General features: G+C 42.5%; 1 protein-coding gene across 10 annotated transcripts in view; it reads right to left on the bottom strand.

Moving 5' to 3' along the window:
* The window catches only part of LOC122540403 (protein polyglycylase TTLL10-like), a 159576-nt gene that overhangs the window by 116329 nt on the left and 21216 nt on the right, over positions 1–22031 (bottom strand). For all 10 annotated transcript variants that reach the window (XM_043676101.2, XM_087980323.1, XM_087980328.1 and 7 more), the window contains exon 3: positions 18351–18538. The gene's annotated coding sequence lies outside the window, so the exon portion shown is untranslated. The remainder of the gene's footprint in view (positions 1–18350; positions 18539–22031) is intronic.

Below are 22031 nucleotides of genomic sequence, written 5' to 3'. Positions count from 1 at the left end.
AGGGGAATGGGTCTGGGTGGTTTACTCTTTGGACTTGGTTGGGCTGAAGGGCCTGTTTCCACACTGTCAGGATTTGATGATTTCACTGTTATTGTACCAAGCTCCTGGGTGTCAGGAACTGGCATCTTTCTTTAAGGCTGATGCTCCTTTTTAAAGCATTTTTTCCTGCATCTTTTTTCAGGGCTCCCTCCGTCATCCTTGACTGTCCCCAAAGCAAGGATGAAGTTAGCTGCTGTGACTTGACAAGACAGTGATTCAAGTTGAGTCTTGTGTTCCTTGAGGGAAGTGTCTGGCTTTTAATGGCACCTCTCCACAATGGCATAGAATAGATGAATAATTATTCTTGCAGAAAATCACATTCTACCACTCTATAATACAATGCATTTTTGCTTTAACATGCTGCGCTGAATTTCCAAGCTAACTATATTTTCTTAATGTCTTTTTGATGGCATCATATTTTAATGATTGTCTGTAATGCTGTCACAGTTAAACCTGTCACCTTTCAGTCATTGGTTTATGTAATTCCTTCCAGCAGAAACAAGAACAGTATCCGGTTGAGATGATGATCACGCAGTACCAGAGTTAGATACTGTATAACATCACTGAGCCAGCATGGTCTTCTGTACTGGGCCCATTGCCTAAGGACGCATTTGTAATTTTTCAGTCTGCACTTTTTAATAAAGTTGTTTGCCTCTCCTAGGAGTTGGTATGATTTCTGATTGGGTTGTCAGTACATATGGCAAAAGTAAGGACTGCAGATGCTGGAAACCAGAGTTTAGATCAGAGTGGTGCTGGAAAAGCACAGCAGGTCAGGCAGCATCTGAGGAGCAGGAAAATCAGTACATATGGGCCCAATTTTAACTCTGTGCAAGTGGATGAGCTTTGAATACATTAAAATAAGGCCTATTGTAATACACTCGATATTACAATTGGGTTGGACTTGCCAAATGGATCAAAGTGTTTTTTCATGTTTGTCCTTGCTCATTATCTTATTCCCCAAGCAGTGAATATGTGAAGTTGCCTCCCCTCCCTGCCATTGAATGAGTTACAATAACTTACATAGATTGTTTTAAGCAGCTATTAAATTATGCAACACTTTCACTCATGCTGCTTGTTCTGGACATCTGTGTCTACTGCAGCTGACTGCAAGCCAACTAGTATTTTCTGAGACATACCAAGATTAGCAGCCTAGACACCCACCAAAAATAGGACCGAGTGTTAGTCAATGTAATCCTTACATTATTTCAAAGGGCTGCTGCAGACATAATGTGCCAAAAGGCCTCCTTGTGTGCTGTATGATACAAAGTAAAAGCAGGTTTTATTGCTTCCTTAAACTTACCAGAAATGTGTAATATTTCAGATGAGAAGGTGACAATATGCATTTTCAACTCCAGAAGAATGCTAAAGGATTGTGCAATATTCAAGGGAAAAATAAATATGAAAGCCTAATCGGGAGAGGCAAATGAAATAGCACGAGCATTCAATGGAAACTCTTGTGTTATGTTTTCATTCATTCAAAGACACAATTTCTACTGGTTTAGATGTCAACTTGACAGATAATCTGGTTAGTGAAGTAATACTCCAATTCTTCCTGGAATGAAAAATTCGTTTGAATGTGATGTGAATTCCGAAACCAAAGAGGGAAGGTCATTCCAAGGAAATATTTAGTCACTGATCACAATTTTTAATTTGGATAATATTCACTTAAAATTCATGCTTTTTCAAATAATTAAAATGTAGCCAAGTAAAGTGTTGAATTTGGCATCTTTCTTTGTTTCACTTTTTCCTTTATAAAATGGGTTGCCCTCCTTTACCTGATCAAAGATGTGCTACAATCAGAAGGTTTCATTTGACCAACCTAACAGAGTCTACTTGGGTATCATTAAACAAAGCTATCATGGATGTCCTCACCCCAAGGCTGTAGCCATGTAGCTTTCAGCAAAGATCACTAAATTGGCATCAAGGATAGGAAAACATGAGGACTGAAGAGTCTGGAAACCAGAGCCAAAAGGAGTTGTGCTGGAAAAGCACAGCAGGTCAGGCAGCATCCAAGGAGTAAGAGAGTTGATGTTTTGGGCATAAGCCCTTCATCTGGGATGTTGGAGGGAGGAAGGGTGGGGGTGTGGAGAAGATAGCTAGGAAGGGAATTGGTAGATGTAGGTGGGGGGTGATGGTGATAGGTCAGAGAGGAGGGGGGAGCGGATAGCTGGAAAGGAAGATGAACAGGTAGAAGAGTTTAAGAGGGCAGTGCCGAGTTGGGGGGAGGGGAGATAAGGAAACTGGTGAAGTCGATATTAATGCCGTGTGGTTGGAGGGTCCCAAGGCGGAAGATGGGGTGTTCTTCCTCCAGGCGTTGGGTGGCTTGGATTTGGTGGTGGAGGAAGCCCAGGACTTGCATGTCCTTGGCAGGATGGGAGGGGGAGTTGAAGTGATTGGCCACAGGGCTGTGGGGTTGTTTGGTGCGTGTGTCCCAGAGAAGTTCCCTGAAGCATTCTGAGAGTTGGCGTCGTGTCTCCCCAGTGTACAGGAGACTACATCGAGAACTATGGACACAGTGGATGAGGTGGGTGGATGTGCAGAAAAATCTCTGTCCAATGTGAAAATACGCTTTGTGCCTTGGACGGAGGTGAGGGGAGGAAGTGTGGGCACAGGTTTTACACCTCCTGCTGTGGCAAGGGGAGGTGCCAGGAGTGGAGGGTGGGTTAGTGGGCACCGTAGACGTAACAAGGGAGTCACAGAGGGAATGGTCTCTGAAGAACGGAGATACGGGTGAGGAAGGAAACATGTCTCTGGTGGTGGAAATGGTGGTGGATAATGCACTGTATCTGGAGATTAGTGGGGTGGAAGGTGAGGACTGTGGGCGGGGGGGGGGGGGGGAGTTCTATCCTGATTGCGATTGGAGGGGTGTGGAAGTGAAGGAGATGCACTGGAAGGCATTGTTGATCATATGGGAAGGAAAACTGCAGTCCTTGGAGTAGGAGGATCAAACTTATCTCCTCATACCTTGACACTGTCCTGTCCCCCTTGGTTCAGGAACTACCCAAATACATTTGGTAAACCACCCATGCTCTCCACTTCCTCGATGACTTCTGTTTTCCCAGCCCCCAATGCCTCATCTTCACCATGGACATCCAGTCCCTGTACATGTCCATCCACCATGATGAAGGCCTCTAAACCCTTTGTTTCTTCCTTTCCTGCCGGCCCGACCAGTACTCCTCCACTGACACACATATTCGATTGGTGGAACTAGTCCACACCCTCAACAACGTCTCCTTCAAATTCTCCCACTTCCTTCAGACCAAAGGGGTAGCCATGGTCACCCATATGGGCCCTGGCTATGCCTGCCTCTTCATCGGATACGTCCATCTTCCGTAGTTACATTGGCACTATTCCCCACTTTTTCCTCCGCTACATTGATGGCTATATCTGTGCCACCTCATGCTCCCACGAGGCGGTTGAACAGTTCATCAACTTCACTAACACCTTCCATCCTAACCTTAAGTTTACCTAGATTATTTCAGATACTTCCCTCCCCTTTCTGGACCTCTCCATCTCCATCTCTGGCGACCAACTTAACACAGGCACTTACTTCAAACGTACCAACTCCCACAGCTACCTGGACTACACCTCCACCCAAACCCCTACTGTAAAAATGTGATCTCTAACTCCGAATTCCTCCATTTCTGCCACATCTGCTCTCAGGAGGACCAATTCCACTCCAGAACATCCCAGATGGCCTTCTATTTCAAGCATCGCAATTTCCCTTCTCACGTGTCATCAATACCCTCCAGCACATCTCCTCCACTTCCCGCATTTCCACCCTTGAACCCCATTCTTCCAGCCGCAACATGGATAGAACCCTCCAGCTCGGCACCGCCCTCTTGAACTGTCCCACCTGTCCATCTTCCTTCCCACTTATCCACTCCACCCATGTGCTCCACCCCCAGCTGCATCTACCTAGAGCCTTCCCAGCTAACTTCCGTCAAACCCCACTCTCACCCACCTATTTATATCTCAGCCCCTTAACCCCTCCCCCCCACTCCACCTCACCCCCGCACACACACACACACATTCCTGATGAAAGGCTTATGCCCGAAATGGGGAGTCTCCTGCTCCTGGGGATGCTGCCTGACCTGCTGTGCTTTTCCAACACCACACTTTTTGACTCGATAAAGGATAGGAACTCTATTCAGTTTGCCCTCCCTTTATAGTCCAGGATGCTGAAGATAAGTGCAGTCTTTGCTGTCTGTTGTGGTCACACTGCAGCTGCAAACAATTGTTGAAAATATAGAGGAATGTTTCATATTGAGCGTGTCAATGAGGTGCTCGGGGTAATCCTATATCCAGTGCTTAGCAGCAAGCCTGACCTTACATTAAGCCTCTGTGTGAGGGTACACCTGGGCAATATGACCACAATGTTATAAACAAGACTTCACATGGCTAGTAGAAGCAACGATACTGAAAATATACAATTCACTTCAGATTTCAGAAGGGCAGACTTTAATAGCATGGCAGAAGGCTTGACACCTATTAACTCTACTGGGAGGTGATGAAACTACAAAATATAAATGAAACCAGTCTAACGAAAAATTGTTGTAAATCGGCGGCCAAGGAAGGGCGTGTGGTAAGAAAAACCTATTGAGGCTAACTGGTCATGAACAATGACAAATGAGATATAAACAAAAATGATTTTGCAGATCAAAGTTATCTAATACCCAACTAAACAAAAACAGATCCCAGGAACAGCTAATGCAAACAAATATCATGATTAGATTAGCTAAAAAGATCTTAGACAATTATGGTTATAATGAAAACAGATTTTTCAGTATTTGAAGATGCATTGAATTGTTGTTCTACTGGGTCACTGAAAAACTCACAAGGACAATTTGTCAAGAACTCAAAGAACAGGTTTGAATTGTATGATCTTCATCATTGACAATAAAGCTTGATTATCAGAAAGCAACCATGCTGTCAGTAACTAAATTGCTAAAATTAACATTGAGAATATGTGTTTTTCATAGAAGTAGGAACATTACAATCAATAAGGCAGTCAACCTGTTCATAGCCATCTAAGGATGCACAGAAATAAGATGCAGCCCAATATCTCTGCTGGCTTGCTGAACAGTGTGCCAATTACACTGAAACAAGGAAATAGACTGATCCCTAGAACTATAGGTTGATTATTTTGATATGAATGATAAATAAGCTGCTTGGGAGACCAAATTACATATTAGGGACACCTGACTGAGCTTGAACTCAATCAAAAAGCAGACTGCTCCAGATGCCCAAAATCTGAAATCAACACAGAAAATGACAGAAATACTCAGTTGGTTATAGCAGCATCTGTGGAGAGAGAAACAGAGTTAACCCTTCAGCTTTCAGACTTTCATCAGGTCAGATGAAAGGTTGCAGAATTGAAATATTAACTGTTTCTCTAAAGATGCTGCCATTACCTGTTGAGTGTTTCCATCAATTTCTGTTTTGATTTTGTGACTTCATACTACTTGAGTTTCTAAAATGTTTTCAACAACCTTTTAAGAGGTTTTCTTGACAGAATTGAATTTTCTGATATTAGTCAGAATATGATTTTTAACATGCTTTAATTTGATTTAAATCAAAGTTACTTGGATGGCACAGTGGCTCAGTGGTTAGCACTGCTGCCTTGTAGCACCAGGGAACAAGGTTTGATTCCTACCTCGGGCTACTGTCTGTGTGAAGGTTGTACACTTGCCCCGTGTCTGTGTGAGTTTCCTCCGGGCGCTCCGGTTTCCTCCCACAGTCCAAAGATGTGCAGGTCAGGTGAATTGGCTGTGCTAAATTGCCCATAGTGTTAGGTGTATTAGTCAGGGGTAAATACAGGGTAAGGGAATGGGTCTCAGTGGGTTCCTCTTCGGAGGGTCAGTGTGGACTTGTTGGGCCGAAGGGCCTGTTTCCACACTGTAGGGAATCTCATTGAGAATTAGCTGGTAGGTTGAAGGCAGTAAACAGAAATGAATTTGGATCCTTTTGAAGACTAGTTACTAGAGATGTTCCAGATGCTTAAATATTAGGAATGTTGCTCTTTATTATTTTTATTAATGATCTAGGTATATGTGGAACATCTGTTTGCAGAATCTATATAGATTTGTGCGAGTGTCAGAACAGTAGACAATCATCTTCAAATTCTAAATGGATCTAGCTATGTTGGCCATTGGATTCTTGGTTGGCAAATTATACTTATCTTTGAAAAGTGAAGTGCTATGTATGTGAGCAGACTGAATACTGATCATGATTACTTGCATATTTTTCAAGGAGAAATAAAGAAGTTAGTGAAGAAAGAAAAAGACCAAGGCATTCTAATTCATAGATATCTGAAGATTTACACACAGTGCAGTATATACATCCCTCTCAATCAAACCATGTAGTTTCCTGGGAAAAGTAAAGTTGAGTGAAAACTAGAATGAATAAAATGCTGGGGAAAATATATTTCATTTACACAGTTAAACTTCAATTCGAATACTTAGTTTTCATATAATGACTGATAGTGAGGCTTTAGAAAAGGTGCAAAGGAGGTCCGGTAAATTAATTCCCAATTTGAACCGCTTTAATTTTCAAGATAGACTAGAAAAGTTAGCTTCTATGCTCTACAGAAGACCTGACATGGGAGTGATTGATTGGAGTTCAGAAGATGATAAAGCGAATAGATTGTCTACAAGCAAGGAGCATATTTCAACTCAATGGAATAGAGAGAACCAGAGGGTCACAGCTCAAGCTCCATTAGGCTAGATTTCAGGAGGTATTTCTTCCCCAGTGGACCTTTTGGTAAAAGGCTACAGGTTCAAGTGATGGATTCTGATTCGCTGAATTCCTTCAAGTGAGAGCTGGGTCTAATGCAGGCTGTAGCAGAGATTGCCTTGTACTAAAAGTGGGTATTATGTGGTATTAATCAGGATCAGAGTGATCGCCTGAACTAGTCTCAATCACTAACAGAGTCGGAGAAGAAATTCCTTGCTTTTATTTTCTCAAGTTAGCCTAAGTTTTTAGTGGATCTTTTACCTCACCCAGAAGATCACATGGCCTTCAGCTGGGTGTGTGCATATATTGTGACGCAAAAGGCATCATTTCTAAGGAGCCGGTTCAATGGATAAGAGGGTCTTCCCTGGTCATCACAATCCAAATGATCCCAACACAGATCTGACTGTGAATGCTTAATTCAACACTGACGAGGGATTAGTCAAGATTCTTCATCCTTCACGAATATGAAGTTTCCAAAAATGCAGAAAGACATGGCCAGGTGCACAGTTTAAATTTTCAGTCCCATTTTCTTAGATCAGTTCAATACTTTCCTCTCTTTTGCTTCTATATAACCATTGAAATGCTAACTCAGAATCTTCTCCAGATGCTCTAACCATGCTACCCGAACTCCAGTTGTTAAGTTTTGTAAGAGTGTCACAAGGTGGATAAAAGATGCATTTTCAAAATATATGGGAGAATAAGGTTAGTATTGTTGGTCTTTTCATCTTACATATCTTTACTTTTAGCTTTTGCTCTTGAATAGCCAGAGGTGTAGACTTCAGTAACACCATAATTCCAACTCAGACAATGCATTTGAAATGCATTTAATTACTATTTAGCAAATCTGGCAGTCATGTTGTGCACAAGAAACTCCGATAAATAGTAATGAGTGAGATAACTGATTAATAAGCCAGTTGTATCCTTTCAATATAGAGGCATCATTTTGCAAATCCTGGAGACAACAAAATGGAAACTAAGCAGCATATTTATTTGTGGGTACAAAAAAATTGAACTGTTGGACATTATTTCTGAGAAACCAACTTAAGTTGGAACCATTTGGAATTGAGTCACCAATTTATAAAGTGAACATAGAACCTAACTCTACATACACTACTTAAATGACCTGCTAACTCCAATATGCTCAACCCACCCCCATACTACTACAGAATACTTACAACCAAAACCAGGCAAATGTTTCAGAAAATTTACTATTTGTTCATTCACCCAGTGGACACCTGTTTGCCTAGCTGAGGATAGATCATTTTCCCCTCCTCTCCCTCCCTCAAACCACCCCACCTCCCCCCACCCCCATCAAAGAACTATGAACAACTATTGTTACTAGGCAACAACTACTACAAGAACAAATTATACATTCCAACCCCAGCTACTGAAAACATGCCCGAACACAATTCTTGATAAAGGCTAAATAGACCCCTAATTGAACTATAAACAACAATTATGCTTTACCCAATAACTGATTTGGGATTACTTTGTGTTAAATATATACTATATTAACTAGTTTTAGCTGTTATATTTATATCAATGTACAAGAAACTATTCAATTTTCGACACCATTTCTTGCTAAGTGAACAGAGTAAATGTAAAATACTAACTACAGATTGAGAAAGCTGAGAAGAATTTTATTGAAGGTAATGTTTAAATTTGATTCAGAACGGTACCAGATTAGGGGATTGTTATGAAAAGGCAAAAGAACTTGAACTTATACAGTATATCTCATAACACTTTACAGCCAATGAGGTACTTTTGAAGTGTTAAATGAAACCCAGCTGTTAAATCTCACAAATAGCACTCTGATAATGACCAGCTCATATCCTGCTCCTCTAGTGATATAGATAAATATTTGTAGAACCACCAAAGATAATTGCCTCTGCATGTCTTTAAAATACTGCCATAGCACCTTGAAGCCTCGGTTTAGTATCTCATCCAAAAGCTGTATCACTGATAGTTAGTGCAGCACAATCCCTCAGCTCTTGAAGATCAATCTGCACTGTTCTACTCAAGTCTCAGAATAAGTTTGAACCTGGACCCTTGTAACTCAGAAATGAAAATGTTATCAACTGTTCAACGGCAAACAATTAGGGGTGGCATCCTTCTGGGAAAAAATTTCACATGGACTCGTGTTAAACTCGTGTGGAACCAGGTTGAGATCTGCTGGCATATACTGCTGTTTTGATCAGGCTGGATTTGGATTCATTTTGGAGGTGACCACAATAAGGATAATTCTAATAGTGTGAAATCTAACGCCAGTAACATTCATGAGTTTTTGCACAGACTCAGATTACTCCACACTAAACTCCATACTGTCTCTTTGTATCACTGTGTACGCTCGTATATAAATCCATCTTTTGAACATTATGCTCAACATCACATTTGGTCTTTCTTTAAGTTTAGACAGCTCCTGCCCATCTTAACTCCCCATAGTCACAGTTCCGCCCTGCCCACTCCTCACCCTCAAAGACCCTGTCCACATTCCCCCTCAAATAACCACCTCACAGCCCATTTCCCTGAATACTCTTATAACTCGTGCATCCCCAACTCCCCACCCTTACATGTTTTGCCGTTTGAGGGTAAGTTAGCTTGGATGGCTGGTTTGTGGTTCAGAGTAATGCCAACAGTATGGGTTCAATTCCTGGACCAGCTGAGGTTACCATGAAGGATTCTTCTTTTCAACTTGCCTGAGGGTGACTGTCAAGTGAAACCATTACCAGTCATCTCCTGGTCCACGAGGACTATGGCGGTTTGACATGTATCGCCCCCAACTCCCACCACCGCCTCAATTTTCCATCCTCACAACTCCCCAAAAACCTACCTCTTAGATCCTGCACCTTCAGAACTCCTTCTCCACCCCAATCTCTATTCTGTCGTACTTTATGAATACAGCAGTAAACTCTAAATGAAAATACCTGAAAGACACATGCTCATTGATGTGTTTTTTTCTCATTTTATTATAGAATGAAGATTTGAGGAATCATGAAAAAGTGACAACTCACATCACCATGTATGGACGTGTCAATGGTTATACACATAATGCTCATCTCTGCGAATGTTTTTATTTCTTTATATGTGTACACACATTGGTACTTACATGCAATGTATTGATGCTATCTTTGTCAGGTTTACTTATAAAAATATAAAAGCTTTATCTATGATTTTGATCTTATATCATACTTGAATCTTGAAGGGGTTTTTATTTCTGCTCACACCCAGCAGGCATTCCATGGTGATCACTAGGGATGGAGAGATCCACTTCTTACACTGGCAAACCATTTTAAACATCCCTCTCCCACAGTTACAAGTGCAGATTGGAGTTGTGTACAGTTTAGAGGAATTAGAAGTGAAGGACAGATTTCCAATGACACAGATCAAGTTTAGAGTCACATTATGTGGGAAATATACAATATAATTTATCTGACATGGCTACTGCCTGGATGTCCAGACAGATTTCTATGAAGACTCTCAAAAGTGCAACAATACATCCTGTTTTAGGATGTGTTGCCACCTGGAAAGTTCTTCTACTGCTCTCTGCCTCTCTGCCACTTCAGGTTCAAACCGGGGTGCATCATGATGTTGACCATTCCCACCTTCAGAAACTTCTGCAAGTGCTCAGTCTGTGGCCATTGTCCGCCTGTGGAGAATTGAGCATGAATCTAGATGGTTAAACCTGGCTCAAGATAGAACCTGCAAGGAAAGTCTGCTGAAATTGTGTGAGTGTGCTGAGGAAGAAGCAAGGTTAGTAACTAAATTCCTCCAGGTTCAAGCCACCAAAACCTCACAGGCAATGCAGGCAAGGAAGGAAGGTGCAAAGCAAAATCTGGCTGACTTTGTTCTAGTGACTCTGGGCAGGTTCTGAAGGTACGCAATAGAACTTCATTTTATTCCCAAACTGAATAAAGCCATCTCTGCCACATAGGGGTGCAATGATCCACCCCTCCTGCCATTATTCACAGACTCGCAGGATGGTCTGCAACACCCCAGAGGAACTGACCTTGAGAAGCAATATTTTGACTTTACCACGTCAGAGTGTATTGAAAATGGACTTGCAATTTTATGGTCATTTGGCACAGTGGTAGTGTCTCTACTGATGGGCCAGAAGCTGTAGGTTCAAGTGCCACTCTGGGACTTTTAGGAGAAGGAACCCAGATTGATCTGAACATTCAGCTCCATCCATTTGACCTAAACCTTCTGCCATGCTCATCCCCCCTTTCCAACCTCGTCCCACCACCATCATCCTCACAGTGAAATGGCCCTATACCAGTACCCATTGCAGACTTCTGACAGTTTCTAATCTCATGTTTTACCCTGAATCCATTGAGCGCAGCACTGCTGCAGAACAGATGTGTTTGTCTGCTATGGTTAATTTCCTCCATGACTGCCTTTGTCCCCACTCAGCACATGCCTTTGCTTTCAATCCCCAGTCTTGACTCTCCCACTATCTCTCCTCAACCATCAATATATGGACCCCTGGGACTGTACTTGCCACACACTAGCCCTTAGACAGGATGGACCAACCCCTGGCCACTGTGTTTACAGCTCTCTGATTGATAATACTTGATTCCCCTGACTAGTTGCGACAAGAACATAGAAGTAGAAGCAAGAGTAGGCACATCAAGACTTCCTACCATTCAACAAGATCATGGCTGATCTGCCCAGGCCTCAACTATTCTTTCATGCTAGCTCAGCATAGCTGTCAAATCCCTGCTATCTAACTCCATTTTACATACTTTCAGTGATCGAGCCTCTGCAATGTTCTAGGGTAGAAAGGTTCAGGCATTCATTACCCTCTGGGAAAGGAAATCGCTGATTCTTTTTAACTGAACATCCCCTTCTGTAACTATGTCACCGGCTTTGAATTCCCTCACTAGTGAAAACATCTTAGAGTCATAGAGATGAACAGCATAGAAACAGACCCTTCAGTCCAACCCGTCCATGATATCCCAACCCAAACTAGTCCCACCTGCCAGCACCCGGCCCATTTCCCTCCAAACCCTTCCTATTCATGTACGCATCCAAATGCCTCTTAAATGTTGCAATTGTACCAGCCTCCACCACTTCCTTTGGCAGCTCATTCCATACACGTACCACCCTGTGTGAAAACGTTGCCCCATAGGTCTCTTTTAGATCTTTCCTCTCTCACCCTAAACCTATGCCTTTTGTTCTGGACTCCCTGACCCCAGGGAAAAGACTTTGTCTATTTATCCTATCCATGCCCCTCATAATTTTGTAAACCTCTATAAGGTCACCCCTCAGCCTCCGACGACCCTATCCATCTTCTGTGGCGGAATCTCGATGTGGATGCTCTACAGGACTGATTATTGCCCATTTTCCCCTGACCGTGCCTGGCTCAAAGAGACAACTGGCCACGGTCAAGCCCTGGACTGTGTGCAGACTGTGCCTGTGCCTGACAGTCCCAAGACTCCTGACCAACATCACCACACTGTCCCAACTCAACTGAACCGAGGTCTAGGCCGAACCCATTTTTTGACATAGCCATTTGATTACATAAATATGTAGTGTGTTTGCCGTGCAATCAGCAATCCTGATGATGAGGTTATGCTCAAAACGTCAACTCTCCTGCTCCTCGGATGCTGCTTGACCGCCTGTGCTTTTCCAGCACCACACTTTTTGATTCGGCTGTAATTGTTAGACTCGGTTTGCTATACAGCAAGATGGTGTTTGATACTGATTAACATGGAGGTTCAATGCAGCCAACAGTGAGCTGAATTTGTCAATCACTCCCTCTGACTTCAATGCATTTGGTAATCTAGGAAGCTGAAGACTAATGAGGAAAGTTATGCTATTTATAAGGCATTTAACAAAAGACAATCCTCCTTAATTGGCAGCATGCTGCTGCCCAGTGAGAAATTTGCCTCATCTGAATAGGTGTATAAAAGATGCAGTGAGTTGCTCCCAATGTTGAGATATGTTTCACTGGACATATTGCAGAATTCTGCCACAAATCTCATCATAATCCACATTGTTCAAGGCGGGGGCAGAGCCTGTGCTGAAATGGAGAGCGGACTGCTGAGTATAAGGCTGCAGCAGCAGAAATTGAGGTGTATAGAAGGGTGTGAAGCCCATGGGAAACAAGGTGATGCAAAGATCTAGCCACAATTGGAGCACTCCTATCTGTCTTGTTTGGCCTGATGAGAAAGCAGGCGTGCCTCTGCTAAGGCCTACAGCTAAAAGTATGGAACATTTCTGAAGACTTCATTGGGTTCACATGTGCAAATTTAAAGAGGGATCAATTCCGTTCCTGTGTGTTTTCTGTTCATCTACATGTCTGCAAAAAAAGTGGATCAGAGGGGGTGACTCATTTTGTTTTAACCCTTTCTCACAGTATGCATCTGCTACTAAGATTTGAGAATAGCAACCATTGCACAGTGGTTAATTGCTGTCCACTGTTTTATTTTATTCATTCATGGGGTCTGGGTGTCATGGGCTTACCTAGAATTTATTGCCCATCCCTAGCTGCTTTGAGAAGGTAGTGCTCAGTTGCTTTCTTGAACCACTGCAGTCCATTTTGGGTAGGTACAAGCACAATGCTGTCTGGGAGAGAGTTCCAGAGATTCTCTTTGGTCTATCTTTTCAGATAGCTTCAAATGGGTTGCACAGTTTTACTGACAAGGAGAGAAATGCATTTTGTTTCAAAAAGTAGCTCAAAGCAAATGCAAATATCTCAATCCCAGGAAGAACTGCCATTCAAATATATATACACACATAAATCCCACAATACATGTTTTGAATTGAATAACTCCCTGTAGATGTAACCTCCACATTCTGTTTTTTTTTTGATAAGTCCTTTTGTAAAACGTTACCTTGGTTTTCAATTGGCGTTTTCATCATGATTGAAAAGTAGAAGAAAATAGCAGAAAATGATTATTTTGACACAGGGACTTATAGAGTCATTGATATTAAGAATGAAATGTCACAATACTACAATGGGGAGGTTTCACAATTGGGTTATAAAGATAGGCTGGGACTTTTCTCACTGGAACATGGGAGGTTGAGAGGCTATCTGATAGAAGTTTACAAAATAATGAGGGGTAAAGATAGAGTTAATGGTAGTTGTCTTTTCCTGAGGATGGGGGAATTCAAGACTCGGGGGCACATTTTTAAGGGGAGAGGATAGAGATTTTAAAAAGACATGAGGGGCAAATTTTTTACACAGAGGGTAGTTCATGTGTGGAATGAACTTCCAGATGAAGTGGTGGAGGCAGGTACAATTACAACATTTAAAAGACGTTTGGATAAGTACATGAATAGGAAAGGTTTGGAGGGATATGGGCCAGGAGCAGGGAGGTGGGACTAGTTTAGTTTGGGATTGTGGTCAGCATGGACTGGTTGGACCAAAGGGTCTGATTCCATGCCGTACGACTCTATGACTATGAAACAGGGTAGGGAACATTTTCTATGCTGTTGGCTAACCTTAGGCACACTTGTTCTGGCTTCATGATAAGAGCTATAAAATGGTCTATTTCCTCATGATTGTTTTTTACCAAATTGATGGATGTCAATTTGCTGAAAAGGGATGGATTAAAAGAAAAGAACATAACAAAACAACTAACCACGCAAAATAGACCTCAGCTTCCTGGCTCAAGGCTTCCTTAGCAAATATTACCAGGCCAAACAAAAATTAATATCTGGGAGATAAATTGAATACAAACTAAGCTTTGCATTACAAATTTGTGTTTATAGTTGTAGATGCAAATTTGTTTAATGGTTGGTACATGCAAATGAACATCTGCCACTGCTGGAGATGGTGAGCACATCTCAAATTTACACCAAAAATGATCATTAGGGAATTGGATATATCACACAAGAGAGACATAAGTGGCAATGTGGGAAGTTGCAGTAGACGCAAATTTGTCTATTCGTGGTCACCTATGCCTGTTTTTATGACAAAATTGGCTTAAAATTAATTTAAGATCTGCTTGCTCATTTTGTTGCATTTAAATTTCCTCATAATATCACCCCACCCTGTCTCTGTAGTCTCCTCCACCCTTACACGCTTTTGAGATTTCTGCATTCTTCCAATTTCAAAATCTTGCAGATTCTCGATTTTAATTGCCACACCATTGACAACTGTCTTTTCAGCTGACTTGGTTTGAATTGCTGGAATTTCCTCCCTAAATCTCTCCGTCTTTGCAACTTCCTCCACACCTTTAAGGTGTGCCCCAAAATCCATTTCTTCAACCAAACTTTTTGTCATTTGCTCTGAAATGTCCTAACATGATTCGGTGACAAATTTTGATTGATAAAATTCTTGTGAATCACCTTGGGATATTTTGCCAGAATAAAGATGTTATTTAAAAGTTATTGTTTCTGACTGAAACAGACGTCATCAGAACACATTGCACAAACTGTCCTTAATTTCCTCGTTTGTGAATATTCGGCTTATCGAGATGGAGAAGCAATGGCTATTGGGTGATGGAGAATTTTGCATTAAGCACTCCTATATCACATAGAATAGTGGTCAGATACACAGTAAATCTTCCTCATTCATTCTCCAACAATATACCCTTATTTCCAACCCCTTCTAATCATCTATGCACCAATGTGATGTTTTTATTTCCCAATCCTACTGATTTCCTCAGTGAGATTGCCCTATCAGGATGGGGTTATGCTGTGGGTCAATGCCCAATCAGAACTGGTCTGAAATTGACCAAGGAGGAGAAAGTGAGGACTGCAGATGCTGGAGATCAGAGTCAAAGAGTGTGATGCTGGAAAAGCACAGCATGTCAGGCAGCATCCGAGAAGCAGGAGAATTGACGTTTTGGGCATAAACCCTACATCAGGAATGAGGCTTGTGGCCGAAGGAAACTGAGAGATAAATGGGAGTGGGGTGGGGCTGGGGGGAATGTGATAAATAGATGAAGGTGGGGGTGAAGGTGGTAGGTCAGAGAGGAGGGTGGGCCGGATAGGTGGGAAGGAATGCGGACAGATAGGACAGTTCATGTGGGCGGTACCAAGTTGGAAGGTTGGATCTGGGATAAGGTGGGGGGAGGGGAAATGAGGAAATTGATGAAATCCACATTGATTGCACGTGGTTAGAGGGTCCCAAAGTGGAAGATGAGGTGTCGCGTCATTATGGTTTGGTGGTAGAGGAGGCCCAGGACTTGCATGTCCTTGGTGGAGAGGGAAAGGAAGTTAAAGTGTTAGGCCATGGGGCAGTGGGGTTGTTTAGTGTGTGTGTCCCAGAGATGTTCTCTGATATGTTCTGCAAGTTGGCGTCCTGTCTCCCCAGTGTAGAGGAGACCACATCAAGAGCAAAGGACACAATAGATGATGTGTGTGAAAGTGCAGGGAAATCTCTGTTGGATGTGGAAGGGTCCTTTGGGGACGGAGGTGAGGGGGGGAGGTGTTTGTGCAGGTTTTGCACTTCTTGTGGTGGCAGGTGGAAGTGCTGGGAGTAGAGGGTGGATTGTTGGGGTGGGGGGTGAGGGCAGTGTGTACCTAACAAGGGAGTTGTGAAGGGAATGATCTCTCTTGTACGCAGATAGGGGTGGGGAGGGAAATATATCCCTGGTGGTGGAGTCTGTTTGTAGGTAGCAGAAATGGCGGAGGATGATGCAATGTTTCTGGACGTTAGTGGGGTGGAAGGTGAGGACCAAATGGGTTCTGTCCTTGTTGTGATTGGAGGAGTGGGGTTCAAGGGCGGAGGTACAGGAAGTGGAGGAGGGCATTGTCAACTACATGGCCGGGAAAATTGCGGTCTTGGAAAAAGGAGGCCATCTGTGGTGTTCTATGGTGGAATTGGTCCTCCTGGCAGTAGATGTGGGGAAGGCAGAGAAATTGGGAAGAATGGATAGTGTTTTTACTGGAGGCAGGGTGGGAGAAGGTTTTATCACTGAAACTAATGCTAAGTCTACTCGACATGTTATCTCCGCCCCTGTAGTTGCCTCTGCCACACCCACTACCGCCCCAACTGAGGTCACTCAACGGAACACCGCCAATGACATCGCCTACGTCACATGTTCCATGACTTCCGCCCAAGTCAATTTTACACTGTTCCTTTCTGTCTGAAAGAAATGAGATTTTTGTATGCAGTTTCCCAGGTAATCGCATACTCTGGCAGCATATTGTCAGCCCAACTCACCCAAAAGAGTGAAAAATAAGTCCATATTGGTGTGCTTTTAGAGTTGGGATTTACCGCTCAGAGCGATTGAATTCAATGTACATTGTAGAGATGGTAAAGCTCAGGACTTGCACTCAGATATCACTGTGTCACAATCACTGCTTGCATCACAAGAGTTTGGGCCAGTATTGAGGGGTCAGCTGGCCTTTCCCTCTGTCTTTTCAAATGTGCATAAAGGCAAAGTCTTAACATGTCACATTGAAGCAAACGTGAGACACCACAAAGTACCATTGTATTGACTGGAAACTCAGTACTCCCAGCATTATTTAGATCCCCATTTCAGATATATCATAATTAAAGTGATGAGTGATGATCATCTATATCTTCATCAGAAAAGAGAAAAGGAGGAGATAAGAGGGAGAATTAATCTGGGACCGCATGGCTGGTTTCACAATGATATTAAGAAAGAGATGGGGCAGGTTTCTCACTATGGAGGTGGGAACTGAGACGGGCAAGCCCTAAATTGTCAGACTGAAAAGGCCATTTTAACTTCAGAGTTTGAAAAAACTAGAGAGGGACCATCTATATTTTCGGATGCCCTTTCCTTCATTTACCCCTCATGGTGGCATCCTATTGTTGGTTTCTAGCTGAAAGGTCTCTGACTGACCCTCCACTTTCAAAAGCCCACCAACCATTCTAAATGAGACAGAAAAACTAGCTCCTGGTCCTTAACTGTTGCTCTGGGGAGACTCACAAAGAGTGAATGTTTTCCAATGGAGCATTTAATGGCAGAATTCCAAAGTCAGTAGGGAAAACTCAGCTCTGCCAATCAGAATCATTACATCACTGCTGACCTGTTTCTCCCTAATCCTCGGTGTATTTGTATATGAGAGAGTCTGGAAGATTACTTGATTATTTTGGCTGCATCTTCTATTTATTTTCAACTAGATTCAATAAGGCAATTCTTGTGGATGCTCTGTATAAGTTCATAAGATGTAGGAGCAGAATTAGGCCATTTGGCCCATCGAGTCTGCTCCGCCACTCAATCATGGCTGATACGCTCCTCACCTCCATTTTCCTCCCCTCAACCCATTACCAATTAAAAATCTGTCTAACTCCTCCTTAAATTTATTCACTGTCCCTGCATCCACCGTACTTTGGGGTCATCAATTCCACAGATTCACAATACTTTGGGAGAAGTAGTTTGTCTCAACTCTGTTTAAATTTGCTACCCTTTATCCTAAGACTATGAGCTGTCGTTCTAGAATGCCCCACAAGAGGAAGCATCTGCTCCACATCTATTTTATCCATACCTTTTATCATCTTGAATACCTTAATTTGATTTCCCTTCATTCTTCTAAATCCCAGAGAGCATAGGACTAAACTATTCAATCCCTCTTCATAAGACAAACCCCTCATTTCTGGAATCAATCTAGTGAATCTATGAGATATTCCAGATCAGTAATAATCATGCATTTACCTCATACAGATCCCCTGTGGCCATATGTTGATCAATTTAAATGGTACTTCATATTCCCAGAAGAGCTGGAAACAAACTTGAAGGATTTGAAACACTGAACTATGCCCCTTGCCCAGTGAGCATCAAGAGTCCACTCTTCATCTCCAATCTAATCTCAACATGGACAATGTCACGGCGTTGGCGTATGGCTGTAAGCAAAAGGAAAAAAATGTTCAGTATTTTAATAAAGCAGATAAAGAGAGTGTAATAAATGGAGCTGCAAAGCATGAAGGAATGCACACTGTGAAATGAACACTGATTTTTTTCTTGTGGCTTTTATGTTACTATTAATGGAACTACAGGGGAACCTCGATTGTCCGAATACCAATTAACTGAAAATTGGATTATCCGAAGGAAATCTCGAGGTCCCAATAGATACATTACATCAAAGATGTGTTTCCAACAGTGATCACATCTTTTGTTTACAGTGATTAAACAGGCACCGTCTCCAAATGACTGACCTCCCGCCCTCTCTCTCCCCCCACAATTTCCCTGGAGTTCTACAGAAGGGTGTACCTTAACCATCACCACCCCCCCACCCCAGCTTCCCAGGAATAATCTCTCCAACATTGTCCTGTGTGGGGCAAATGTGAAATTGGTCAAAGCTTTGCAGTAAAAGGTTGTGTGTGTGTGTGCTCTTTGGAGACTTACCCCACAAAGGCAGCTGTAACAGCAGTCTTGTTGTTGGTGTACAGTCCGGATGCCCCGGACTTGGCCGGGGTTGGGGGCAGGGACTTGCACATTTGTTGCTGGGGGGCAGGGGCGGGATTGGAGCGGGTTGGGGACAGGGGGCGGGGGGCAGGATTGGACTGGGTTGGGGGGCAGGGGGCGGGGTTGGACCGGGTTGTGGGGGTGGGTTTGGGGACGGTGTTGGACCCGGTTGGGAGGCAGTGCTAGACATGGATGGGGGGAGGGGGGTGCGGTGTTGGGGGTGGGGTGTTGCGTGCTGTGTGCTGCTGCTTGTCTCCTGAACGGGGAGCAGTCTTTAAAAACTCTGAGCCCCAGAAGAAAGGCATATAATCGATTTTCTGGATAATCGATTATCCGAACGAAATAGTGCCCTCCTGTCTCGTTCGGATAATTGAGTTTCCACTGTACATAGAATGTACAGCGCAGAAACAGACTAGTCGGCTCAGGTATTCCATTCCATTCCAAGGTTTATGCTCCAACAGTCTTCTCCCACCTTATTTTGTCTAACTCCATCACAACCTTTTATTCCTTTCTCCTTTATATGCTGAGCTAGCCTCTGTGTAAAGGCTTTAACTACTTCTTGTGATAGTGGGTTCTACATTCTAACCATAAGGGTAGAGATGCTTTATTGATAAACAAATAATAAAAATAAATTAAAAATAACACATTACACTGTACTGAAAGGGTCTTTTGATGTACAGATGGGCGCAAAAATTATTAGCTGTTCCTTCTCTTATCCTTGAAATAGTTTCTTTCGTGACTGAAAGATCCCATCACAATACATCCCTTGAAAATAATGACCTAATACAGTGTGGTAATTGTAATAATGAATCTTTGAGGTCTACTTTTAATGCAGATCACACAATTATCAATACAGCATATTGCCCTTCCAAAAGTCATCTTCCAAAGGATAACTTTCCACAATAAATTTCAATTAAGCAGTTCTACCGAATCTCACATCAGTCTTGAAATTTTGCTCTTAAGTAAGAGGAAAAGGGAAATAAAAGAAATTACTGACTCACTAAGAGGTCTCTAGCAGAAGTCCTGCTGAGCCAAACGTATGTGTAGCCATGCAGGAAAGACTGTAGCAATCTGTATGTCCTGCTGCACACACCCTAAATCTAGCAACACAACGTAAAGGAACCATGAATTAAAATACAGAGGCTGTGCACAACAAAGGACATTTACAGGGATGACTAGCTCTTGATACAAGATATTTGTGTCCTCAATGTAAACAGATAATGTGGCAGGGTCTCTGATAGGACTGTTGTGCATAGGAGATTACTGAGAAGGTTTCCCTCTATAGCACACAGTTTCCCCGATTGTGATAAGTTTAACAAAAGAAAAGCTCTGTCTTTCCTGGCATCGATTCAACAATCTAACCTAATTATTGTTGAAGAAACAAAATAGCAATTTCAATTTCAATTTCATTCATGTGGGCAACTCTTAAAGGTGCAGGAAACTAGCAACTTTGTAAATTCCCTCATAGCATGGGGTGGCCAGCATTTATTGCCCATCCCTAGTTGTCCTTGAGAAGGTGGTCGTGAGATACCTTCTTTAACAGCTGCAGTCCATAAGCTGCACGTGGACCCAAAATGCCATTAGGGAAGGAATTCCATGATTTTGCCCCAGCGACATGGAAGGAATGGCAATATATTTCCAGATCAGGATGGTGAGTTGCTTGCAGAGTATTGTTCACAAGTGTCTGCTTCCCTTATCCTTCTAGGTGGAAGTGGTTGTTGGTTTGGAAGCTGCTGTCTAAGGCGAATTTCTGAAGTGCATCTTGTAGATTGTACACATTGATGTGACTGAGAATCAGTGATGGAGGCGATGGGTGTTTAAGGATGTGGTGCTAATCAAGAGGCTGGACCAGCTGAAGTTTATGGAGGAAATGGAATAGGAAACTGACCGGCAGCTCATTGAAACAGTCAAATCTGAATGTCACAATATGGTGGGTGAATGTTTCAGCAACAAGTGCCTCGAAGTAGGATTAAAACTGACTGCTACAGAGATAGATACAACAGTTTATTTTATATGATCGAGCACTTACATATTAGAAATTCATATCAGATGCCAAAGTTGCATGCAGCTTGGTTCAATCCAATGATGATCTCTGAGGTAACTAATATTCTGGGTAGATGAGCAGGATGGTTTTCCTCTCCTTAATGTTGAAACAGAGGAATATCGATGCTCACCCAAGACAGGTGACCTGACAACAGTGGCAAAGTCAAGGGGGATGGTGGAGAGGTAGAACTGAGTGCCACCAGAAGATTGCACCACTCCTTCACAATGTCAATGAGACAGAGCATGCAGCTGAGGTTGAGTGACAAAGAGAAATCCTATGGAAGACTCTAAAGTATTTGTGGTGGGGCAAAAGAAGAAACCTTGCTGGAATTGTTATAACCCAAAAGTTAAAAGATGGCTTATATATGACTAAAGTAGTACAATAGACTCTAGCCAGGGTTCCGAGTGTAAATATACAAATCGAAATTCATACTTTTTCTGCTCTTAAATGAGTTACCGAGAATTAAGATCAACAGTGAAGTAGGGTTTTTCACTGTAGGAAAGATGGAAGGATGTGTGGTTGAGTTATCTATGGAGGTTTTTTACACAAATGTCTTAGTGGTTTGGTAATGAGTAACAAAAGGCTGAGAATTGGTTGCTTGATAGTTGGTGGGAATCGCAGCTGATCAATAGTTAATTTTACAATTGCGATGATGATAATTAAATTGTTTTGGAAATTTAAAAATGCAAAAAGCTTTAGATATAATCAAAGCAACCAATGTGGTGTATACAATAATGATAGATCACAGAATTGACAATACTTTTGGATTTGAAGTAGGTTCCTGAAATGAACACTAGATCCCCAGGTTCCATCTCTTCTTGAGTTATTGTGATGGGAAGGGTGGCATAATAGGTAAGCCTGATTTCTTGGTCAAAAGATGAGACCAC

The sequence above is a fragment of the Chiloscyllium plagiosum genome, unplaced genomic scaffold, assembly GCF_037043375.1.
Source record: "Chiloscyllium plagiosum isolate Xiang-an unplaced genomic scaffold, Cpla_swu_hap1 HiC_scaffold_37, whole genome shotgun sequence".
NCBI lineage: Eukaryota > Metazoa > Chordata > Chondrichthyes > Orectolobiformes > Hemiscylliidae > Chiloscyllium > Chiloscyllium plagiosum.
The sequence above is the reverse complement of the archived record's forward strand: the minus strand, read 5'-3'. Positions and strand labels throughout refer to the sequence as shown.